Here is an 11,448-nt window from a genome sequence, read left to right as displayed (position 1 = left end):
AACTGGGGATGTGTGCGCCAAATCTCAGCATGCAACACATGGTGAGAGATGGCTGCACTGTATCCGCGGAGGAATGACTTCATCAAGTTCCCCATGACCGCCCAAGCAATCCATGACAGGGCTGTGGGCTTCTCAAGGATTCCTGGCTTCCCAAGGGTACTGGGCTGCATTGATTATACCCACATCGCCTTGCGAGCACCTTTGCAGGATTCTGAGATATACAGGAGTAGAAAAAGCTTCCACTCCATCAATGTGCAGATCATGTGTGACAACATGCATCACATCATGTCAGTCAATACAAGATACCCTGGCAGCACCCATGATGCGTTCATCCTATGCGACAGCGTTATATCTGCCATGTTTGAGTAGCAGCCAGAAGGGCAGAACTGGCTACTGGGAGACAAAGGGTATGGCTTCGCCACCTGGCTCATGATGCCCCTACGCGTAACCCGGATGGAAGCTGACTGTCAATACAATATGTCGCACATTGCGATGCACAGCATCATTGAGAGGACCATTGGCATATTGAAATAGCGTTTCCGATGCCTGGACCATTCCGAAGGCTACTTGCTGTACCCCCCTGAGATTGTCGGTCAGTTTACTGTTGTGTGCTGCATGCTGCATAACTTAGCCATCATGAGGCAGCAGGAGCTGGTAGTGGAAGACCCACCTGTGGTGAGAGTGGCTGTTAATGATGTGGAAGATGCAGGTGACGCGCAGGAGGAGGAGGAGGATGATGACGAGAATGAGGAAGCCATGCAAGTGTCTGAGGCCGGAGCACGACGGCGGAGGAGGGCGGGTCATCGTGCTCCTTTAACGATTGCTCGAGCCTTGCGCCAGCAGCTCACCTGTGAACACTTTACTGATGCCTGAGGGCTCAGCGACAACTATTCCACATGGACATGTTTACTGTTCCGTAATGTTGTATTGTGTTAATGGAACATGATTCAGTTTTAATGTAAAATATATTTTATTCAAAAGTTTACAATGTACTTAACTTAACTTTAATAAAATTATTCTTGCATCAAACTTTACTTTAATATCACTCTTTAAGATCACTTAAACTTTAACATCACTTATAAACTTGTAAATTTACATAACTTAAAAAAAAATTAAATTGAGAACAGTTACAACAGTAACATCAACAGTAACAGCAGCAAAGAAAGGCTGCACCCATCTCTCATCCCTTAGTCTAACACTGCCTGCTGCACTTGGTCTTGGACTCGCCACCACACCTGCCCGCAGGCAGTGGCGCAGTGATTTTGGGCTTGGTACCAAGCTTATTCCTTCTAACATCTCGGGTAATGCGCACTTCTTGATGGGGCGGAGTTAAGTGGTAATGTTGGAGGGCCCGGCTTGGGGCTCTTTAGAGGCTGGTGTGAGGATTGGAGTGGGACTGGCAGTTGATTCTGTCAATGGATGCGGGGTCTGGGCATGTTCCCTTATTGCAGCAGCTAACTCACACATGCCGTCCATCATGCCTCCTGACAGTGTCTCAGCAGACTGCAACAATCCCTCCCCAAAGGCCAGTACTACCTCTGACATTCTCCCACTCAATGCCAGTGTCGTGGTTTGCGCTACCTCTGACATTCCCTTCCTCATGGCCAATGACGTGGTTTGCACTACCTCTGACATTCCCTCCCTCATGACCACTATTCCCTCACTGATGGTCCCGGCGAGTGTTGTTACTTCTCCCGACAGTCCTGCTACCTCATCACTCACCTACTGATTGGTTAAGCACTCAATGACATCACCTGAACCAGATCGGTTACATCCTGCATCTCAGGAGGGTGTGTTCGAGCTCTCCTTCCCCTCCTCACTATGGGTGTGGCTCGCTGCATCCCACTGGGACCCGCAGCTTTGGACGATGGGGCCCTGGGTGTGCCTCGCTGCATCCCACTGGGACCCGCAGCCTGGGACAGTGAGGCCCTGGGTGTGCCTCGCTGCACCCCACCACTGGGACCCGCAAGCTCGGAAGGTGTGAAACCATGGAATGTCCCAGCAACACTCAAACCATTAGTCATAGAAAGGGCTCGCACCTCGATGAGCGGCACCTCCTTCATAGTCAGTACAACAGTGGGAGCTTCATCCAGCTCCATCCCCTCCCCCTCACCCCCATGTTCTTCGTCTGGAGGGTTGGATTGGAAGATGTTCTCCTCTTCAGGCTCATCCTCGTCTGAATTTTCTTCTGCATCGTCAGGGTTGGCCTCAAGTTCTGCAAAAGATAACAACAGTCAAATCGTTAGCAGCAGAGGAGGGGGCAGGATGGGTGGCATGAGTAGACTCACACATCGCAGGCCAGGCAGCAGGCTGATTTGAAGGATCATGATGAATTTGCAAGGCATACCCTCTCCTGTGAGTGTGAGCCCAGCTTGTGCAGAACTGATTGCTTTCTCCAGACAGGACCCATCAAAGCAGCGACGCTCTCTTTCAAGTGTGCCAGTGGGTGCAGATTTGCTGGGCCTTCTCCTGTTTGTGTTCTTTCCCTTTTATTATGTGCCACCTTCCTCTGCAATACAGATTGAGGGTGAGGAAGTAGTGTCTCAAATGAGCGTACTATGCTTAAACAAAGGGGACTACAGTGGGATGAGGGCAGAGTTGGCTAAAGTAGACTGGGAATACAGACTAAACGGTGGCACAATTGAGGAACAGTGGAGGACTTTTAAGGAGCTCTTTCATAATGCGCAACAAAAATATATTCCAGTGAAAAAGAAGGGCGGTAAGAGAAGGGATAAGCAGCCATGGATAACCAAGGAAATAAAGGAGAGTATCAAATTAAAAACCAATGCATATAAGGTGGCCAAGGTTAGTGGGAAACTAGAAGATTGGGAAAATTTTAAACGACAGCAAAGAATGACTAAGAAAGCAATAAAGAAAGGAAAGATAGAATACGAAAGTAAACTTGCGCAAAACATAAAAACAGATAGTAAAAGCTTTTACCAATATATAAAACAGAAAAGAGTGACTAAAGTAAATGTTGGTCCCTTAGAAGATGAGAAGGGGGATTTAATAATGGGAAATATGGAAATGGCTGAGACCTTAAACAATTATTTTGCTTCGGTCTTCACAGTGGAAGACACAAAAACCATGCCAAAAATTGCTGGTCACGGGAATGTGGGAAGGGAGGACCTTGAGACAATCACTATCACTGGTGGGGTAGTGCTGGACAGGCTAATGGATCTCAAGGTAGACCAGTCCCCTGGTCCTGATGAAATGCATCTCAGGGTATTAAAAGAGATGGCGGAAGTTATAGCAGATGCATTCGTTATAATCTACCAAAATTCTCTGGACTCTAGGGAGGTACCAGCAGATTGGAAAGCAGCTAATGTAACACCTCTGTTTAAAAAAGGGGGCAGACAAAAGGCAGGTAACTATAGGCTGGTTAGTTTAACTTCTGTAGTGGGGAAAATGCTTGAAGCTATCATTAAGGAAGAAATAGCGGGACATCTAGATAGGAATAGTGCAATCAAGCAGACGCAACATGGATTCATGAAGGGGAAATCATGTTTAACTAATTTACTGGAATTCTTTGAGGATATAACGAGCATGGTGGATAGAGGTGTACCGATGGATGTGGTGTATTTAGATTTCCAAAAGGCATTCGATAAGGTGCCACACAAAAGGTTACTGCAGAAGATAAAGGTACGCGGAGTCAGAGGAAATGAATTAGCATGGATAGAGAATTGGCTGGCTAACAGAAAGCAGAGAGTCAGGATAAATGGGTCCTTTTCGGGTTGGAAATCAGTGGTTAGTGGTGTGCCACAGGGATCGATGCTGGGACCCAACTGTTTACAATATACATAGATGACTTGGAAGAGGGGACAGAGTGTAGTGTAACAAAATTTGAAGATGACACTAAGATTAGTGGGAAAGTGGGTTGTGTAGAGGACACAGAGAGGCTGCAAATAGATTTAGATAGGTTAAGCGAATGGGCTAAGCTTTGGCAGATGGAATACAATGTCGGAAAATGTGAGGTCATCCAACTTGGAAAAAGAAACAGTAAAAGGGAATATTATTTGAATGGGGAGAAATTATAACATGCTGCGGTGCAGAGGGACCTGGGGTCCTTGTGCATGAATCCCAAAAAGTTAGTTTGCAGGTGCAGCAGGTAATCAGGAAAGCGAATGGAATGTTGGCCTTCATTGCGAGAGGGATGGAGTACAAAAGCAGGGAGGTCCTGCTGCAACTGTACAGGGTATTGGTGAGGCCGCACCTGGAGTACTGCGTGCAGTTTTGGTCACCTTACTTAAGGAAGGATATACTAGCTTTGGAGGGGGTACAGAGACGATTCACTAGGCTGATTGTGGAGATGAGGGGGTTACCTTATGATGATAGATTGAGTAGACTGGGTCTTTACTCGTTGGAGCTCAGAAGGATGAGGGGTGATCTTATAGAAACATTTAAAATCATGAAAGGGATAGACAAGATAGAGGCAGAGAGGTTGTTTCCACTGGTAGGGGAGACTAGAACTAAGGGCACAGCCTCAAAATACGGGGGAGCCAATTTAAAACCGAGTTGAGAAGGAATTTATTTTCCCAGAGGGTTGTGAATCTGTGGAACTCTCTGCCCAGGGAAGCAGTTGAGGCTAGCTCATTGAATGTATTCAAGTCACAGATAGATTTTTAACCAATAAGGGAATTAAGGGTTATGGGGAGCGGGCGGGTAAGTGGAGCTGAGTCCACGGCCAGATCAGCCATGATCTTGTTGAATGGCAGAGCAGGCTCGAGGGGCTAGATGGCCTACTCCTGTTCCTAATTCTTATGTTCTTATGTTCAAAGATGAAAATGCAACTTTTTAGAAAGGGTGTCTTTCTGCTGGGTGGGACATATGCAGCTGGTCACATTTACAATTACATTGAATAAATGAAAATATTACTTACACTAACTACTTGACCAAGATCCTACCATTTCTTTTTACACTGGCTTCCAGATCTCGTGATGTTCACCATTGTGCAGTAATCTTCTGCAACTTGGTTCCAGCGTTTCTTCATTTCTTTGGGTGGAACTTTTATATGACCTCTGTTGGTATCCAGCTCCTGCCTCTGTTCTCAATTACAGTAACTAGTGCCTCCACTTCTTCCAGCAAGAAATTCTTGGTCCTTGGTCCACGTTGCATCTTGTTTTGCTCCAGTTGTGATTTTTCCAATGTTCTCACACAACACTCCTTCTCACACACACACACAACTGGCTCTTTAAAAATGGCTGATTGCCAAATCCGAGCTGTACTTAGCATGTGCGTCCATTGGAACGACGTCAAAAACGTAACATTTTTTACACGCATGCGCAGAAAGTGCGGCTTCAGTTTTTGGCGCAGACAGCAGGCTCCACCCCCCGAGGCGACTGGACACGCTGCGCGGCGCCAAATTATACATTGGGGAAAGTTTGGCAAAATATTTCTGCCGCATTTCTGGCCTAGAAAACCTGGCATAACACTGGCAATACGCCAGAAAACGGGCTTAGGGAAAATTGAGCCCAATATTTCCATCAGAAGGCTAAATACAACAGCTTGTGGGTAAGTCAGGACTAATAAGCGACTCAACTCCAGTTTGATTCCTTCTTTGGTATTTCTACATAGATTTGGTTAATCATATTAATTTAATTAACCAAATGAACATACTACACAATAGAATGAATGATCTTAGAAGTAAATTAAATAAAAATGACATTTCCACATCATTACTGTAACTTATCGGTGAGCAACCGTGCATGTCCCACAACCCAAGTGCATTCTTTACAAAAAATGGCTACTTTGGAAAGACTTTTAGCTGAGACCCACAAAACCTAAGCAGGGAAATTGTGAGGACTAGATGGCACCTTGGATGGGATAAGTGACCTTTATCATTTAGATTCTGTCCAGATGACCAAGATGGGTCTTCTCTTTCCGATAACTGTAAGAATCCTACGTTAAGTAAGTGTGTCGGCAGTTTCAATGCAGTTACTAGTTAATACAAGTTCACTGTCTCTAATTTGTCACACTGCTGTCCGAGAATCCACTATAAGATAAGCAAAAATTTTCTCCAATTAAATAGTGGGAAGAGCGAAGCCAATAGCCCTGAAATCCCGGCCTCCACGGGTCCTTATGGAGTGTGTACGGACCCAGGAAGGCATTGTAAAAGCCGGTTTTCGACCCGCAATGTATCCCCACAGCCAGGACATTCACATGGGCAAGATTGCGGTATTTGCCTATCTCTTGCCCTGCGAATGTCCTGAAAACTTTTGCGCCTGGTAAAAACAGGCACATAGCCTATTTTTTACCAGCGTAAGAGTTTTAAAGCATAAAATTTAAAAAACACATTTTAATGTTAAGAACCCTGCCCACTATTTTAAACCATAATTTAAAACCTTTTTAAAAATTCAGAAAAATATATATTTTTTCTAAGACATTTATTAACTTTAATTTAACATAATGTTGAATATGTGATGCTCTTTAAAAAAATTGTATTGGTGTTTTTGTGTTGGGGGGGTGGGGGGAGGATGTTTTTCAATCATAATAATGAAAGCTCCTACTGACAGAGTTCCCATTATTATGAATGAGAAAATACTTTACCTGGATTGGCTGCCCAGTGCCATGTTGTAGCACCAGCTTTCTGGCCATTTATATGAACAATACTTTAAATCCTTAAATCAAAAATCCCAAGAAAGAACCGTACTGTTTGGCAAGCTTGTGGGAGTGGCTTAGGGAATAGGATTGACTGGCAGGTGTTCGAGCCAGGCTAACCTGACTAAGGTGCATTCATATGCAAACGGATATTTCAAACTGATAGACTGGGTGGAAGGGAACTCAGGCCGATTGATGTCATCACCATCTAACGTGATTGCTCGGCCTTTTGGCTAAGATCAAGTGTAGTATCTGTTCTTATCAGTTTAATATCCCCTATGGGGACATGATATTGAATTGATTTTTGGACAGGGAGCTGGATCAGGGGCATGCCCCGTCCACTCCATGCACCGACCTGGTATTGCAATATTTCCAGGAACGGTGCAACTTCGCCTCTCGGCCTTTTGGCCTAAGATCAAACACATTGGCGCAAAGTGATCTTTGGCGTTAGAGTTGATCTGGAACGAAATTGGATTAAAAAAATAAAAAAAATAAAAAATCTAACGTGATTACTGGGAATAATACCCCGAGAGGTAACTCAGAGACACTATGCCCTCACATTATTAAAGCACAGTCACAACTCAGTCCCAACCAAAACTGGTGGAAGGCAGGAAGTGGCCGGGTCATTGTCTTCCAGGAGATAAGCCAGTTAAGCAAGATCGGTTTGAGATCGAAACTCATTACCATTACCTGCTAATGGGGGCCATCAACTCAGGAAACGACAGACATCTAGTAATCAGCACCCATTGTCTCCCCAGGTGCAAGGCCTGGCAACGGGAAAACAAAATATAATTTTTCACAAAGATTTCAAAGGTTATGAACCACTCCAGACCACAGGCCGGGGGGGGGGGGGGGGTCCAGACAGATCACCTGAGTCAATCGGTCAGTATTGGCGGGAGGAAAGTTGATGGGTTTTGGGGATATAAGGAGCCATTTTGCAACTGTTCGAAGCTCTCTAATCATTCAATAAAACACTGCCAGAAGCTGAGCGCTGCTCTTCAACTGTCAGCAATGGACCTCGACTCAAACTCGAACTTGGATACTGCATTGGCGGTGTCCTTGTTAGTTTATTTCACGGGAGGGTTCCTTTATTAGGCCGTGGTAACTTAGCATGGCTGGGTTTATTGGGCAAGCCAGGGTTGTACTGTTTTGTATTGTTTATGAGTGGTGTTGTTAATCTTATTAAACACAATACGGTTGAGCCCAAAAAACGTGTGTCAGAGTCTGGTCTGTCCTTATAATCCCTATCGTCCAGAACTTGTAGTAGGAGGTGCGTTTTCGGTACACCCGAGAAAACCACCTACGATGTGACTCCAACTCCAGCATACATCTGTCCAGACATACACGCGCTCCGATGCGCAGGGAGAGGAGGCCTCAGGACCGGGATGGCTGGTGGGCAGAGCAGGAAAAGATCGGTGCGGATCTTTTTAACTATCCTCTGTCGAGCGCCAAAGGGAAGCAGAGGAGTGGGATATCAGGGCCCTTGTCTTTGGTCCCCGCCACAAACTTAATTATGTAGCCACCAACTCCATAGCATGTTTAGTGAGTTGGTCACACCGCAGGTAACGGTTACACAGGCAGATAGAGAATGGGTGACTATCAGGCAGAGCAGTAGAAGGAAGGTAGTGCAGGGGTCCCCTGCGGTCATCCTAGACTGGGTGATGTGTAATGAGAAAGGACTAATTAGCAATCTTATTGTGCAAGGCCCCTTGGGGAAGAGTGACCATAATATGGTAGAATTCTTTATTAAGGTGGAGAGTGACACAGTTAATTCAGAGACTAGGGTCCTGAACTTAAGGAAAGGTAGCTTCGATGGTATGAGACGTCAATTGGCTAGAATAGACTGGCGAATGATTCTTAAAGGGTTGACAGTGGATAGGCAATGGCAAACGTTTAAAGATCACATGGATGAACTTCAACAATTGTACATCCCTGTCTGGAGTAAAAATAAAACGGGGAAGGTGGCTCAACCGTGGCTAAGAATGGAAATTAGGGATAGTGTTAAATCCAAGGAAGAGGCATATAAATTGGCCAGAAAAAGCAGCAAACCTGAGGACTGGGAAAAAGTTAGAATTCAGCAGAGGAGGATAAAGGGTTTAATTAGGAGGGGGGAAATAGAGTATGAGAGGAAGCTTGCTAGGAACATAAAAACTGACTGCAAAAGCTTCTATAGATATGTGAAGAGAAAAAGATTAGTGAAGACAAACATGGGTCCCTTGCAGACAGAATCAGGTGAATTTATAATGGGGAGCAAAGAAATGGTGGACCAGTTAAACAAATACTTTGGTTCTGTCTTCACTAAGGAAGACACAAATAACGTTCCGGAAATACTAGGGGATCGAGGGTCTAGTGAGAAAAAGGAACTGAAGGAAATCCTTATTAGGCGGGAAATTGTGTTACGGAAATTGATGGGATTGAAGGCCGATAAATCCCCAGGGCCTGATAGACTGCATCTCAGAGTACTTAAGGAAGTGGCCCTAGAAATAGTGGATGCATTGGTGGTCATTTTCCAACAGTCTATCGACTCTGAATCAGTTCCTATGGACTGGAGAGTAGCTAATGTAAGACCACTTTTTAAAAAAGGAGGGAGAGAGAAAACGGGTAATTATAGGCTGGTTAGCCTGACATCGGTAGTGGGGAAAATGTTGGAATCAATTATTAAAGATGAAATAGCAGCGCATTTGGAAAGCAGTGACTGGATCGGTCCAAGTCAGCATGGATTTATGAAAGGGAAATCATGCTTGACAAATCTTCTAGAATTTTTTGAGGATGTAACTAGTAGAGTGGACAAGGGAGAACCAGTGGATGTGGAGTATTTGGACTTTCAAAAGGCTTTTGACAAGGTCCCACGCAATAGATTGGTATGCAAAATTAAAGCACATGGTATTGGGGGTAATGTACTGATGTGGATAGAGAACCGGTTGGCAGACAGGAAGCAGAGAATCAGGATAAATGGGTCCTTTTCAGAATGGCAGGCAGTGACAAGTGGGGTGCCGCAGGGCTCAGTGATGGGACCCCAGCTATTTACCATATACATTAATGATTTAGATGAAGAAATTGAGTGTAATATCTCCAAGTTGCAGATGACACTAAGCTGGGTGGCGGTGTGAGCTGTGAGGAGGATGCTAAGAGGCTGCAGGTGACATGGACAGGTTAGGTGAATGGGCAAATGCATGGCAGATGCAGTATAATGTGGATAAATGTGAGGTTATCCACTTTGGGGTCAAAGACACGAAGGCAGAATATTATCTGAATGGCGTCAGATTAGGAAAAGGGGAGGTGCAACGAGACCTGGGTGTCATGGTACATCAGTCATTAAAAGTTGGCATGCAGGTACTGCAGGTGGTGAAGAAGGCAAATGGCATGTTGGCCTTCATAGCTAGGGGATTTGAGTATAGGAGCAGGGAGATCTTACTACAGTTGTACAGGGCCTTGGTGAGGCCTCACCTGGAATATTGTGTTCAGTTTTGGTCTCCTAATCTGAGAAAGAATGTTCTTGTTATTGAGGGAGTGCAGCGAAGGTTCACCAAATTGATTCCCGGGATGGCAGGACTGACATATGAGGAGAGACGAGATCGACTGGGCCTGTATTTACTGGAGTTTAGAAGGATGAGAGGGGATCTCATAGAAACATATAAAATTCTGACAGGACTGGACAGGTTAGATGCAAGAAGAATGTTCCCGATGTTGGAGAAATCCAGAACCAGGGGACACAATCTAAGGATAAGGGGTAAGCCATTTCGGACTGAGATGAGGAGAAACTTCTTCACTCAGAGAACTGTTAAGCTGTGCAATTCCCTACCGCAGAGAGTTGTTGATGCCAGTTCATTGGATATATTCAAGAGGGAGTTAGAAATGGTCCTTACGGCTAAAGGGATCAAAGGGTATGGAGAGAAAGCAGGAAAGGGGTACTGAGGTGGATGATCAGCCATGATCTTATTGAATGGCGGTTCAGGCTCGAAGGGCCAAATGGCCTACTCCTGCACCTATTTTCTATGTTTCTATCCCCCTCCAAGACAGATACACCACCTTGGGTGCTTTTGGGGGGGATGACTCATCAGGGGAGGGCAGCAGCAGCCAAGTTCATGGCACCATGGGTGACTCTGCTGCACAGGATGGCAGGAGAAAAAGTGGGAGAGCTATAGTGGTAGGGGATTCTATTGTAAAGGGAATAGATAGATGTCTCTGCGGCCGCAATCGAGACTCCAGGATGGTATGTTGCCTCCCTGATGCAAGAGTCAAGGATGTCTCGGAGCGGCTACAGAATATTTTGGAGGGGGAGGGTGAACAGCCAGTTGTCGTGGTGCATATAGGTACCAACCTTTGACTCGAGTGTTCTCGACTCCATTCTGTAACATGCTACCCCAACACTGCATGAGGTAAAAAAGGCCATAAGACAGCTAAAAAACAACAAGGCTACGGGAGCGGATGGAATCCCTGTTGAGGCACTGAAGTATGGTGAAGAGGCACTACTTGCACGAATACACATCCTCATCTCTCTCATCTGCAGGGAGGAGAGTATGCCGGGAGATCTTAGAGATGCAGTGATCGTGACCATCTTTAAAAAAGGGGACAAGTCCGAATGCGGCAACTATAGAGGAATCTCCCTACTATCAACCACTGGGAAAGTCGTCGCTTGAGTCCTCCTCAAACGTCTTCTCCCTGTGGCCCAGGAGCTCCTCCAGGAGTCGCAGTGCGGATTTCGTCTCCTCCGGGGCACAACGGACATGATTTTTGCAGCGCGACAGCTGCAGGAAAAATGCAGGGAACAGTGCCAGCCCTTATACATGGCCTTCTTCGACCTTACAAAGGCCTTTGACACTGTCAACCGCGAAAGTCCATGGAGCGTAC

General features: G+C 45.6%; 1 pseudogene; it reads left to right on the top strand.

Moving 5' to 3' along the window:
- Positions 1-6,813: 6,813 nt before the first annotated feature.
- Positions 6,814-6,989, top strand: LOC139278723 (U2 spliceosomal RNA; annotated as a pseudogene).
- Positions 6,990-11,448: the final 4,459 nt, after the last annotated feature.

The sequence above is a fragment of the Pristiophorus japonicus genome, chromosome 1, assembly GCF_044704955.1.
Source record: "Pristiophorus japonicus isolate sPriJap1 chromosome 1, sPriJap1.hap1, whole genome shotgun sequence".
NCBI classification, from domain to species: Eukaryota; Metazoa; Chordata; class Chondrichthyes; family Pristiophoridae; genus Pristiophorus; species Pristiophorus japonicus.
This window is presented reverse-complemented; position numbering and strand designations above follow the sequence as displayed.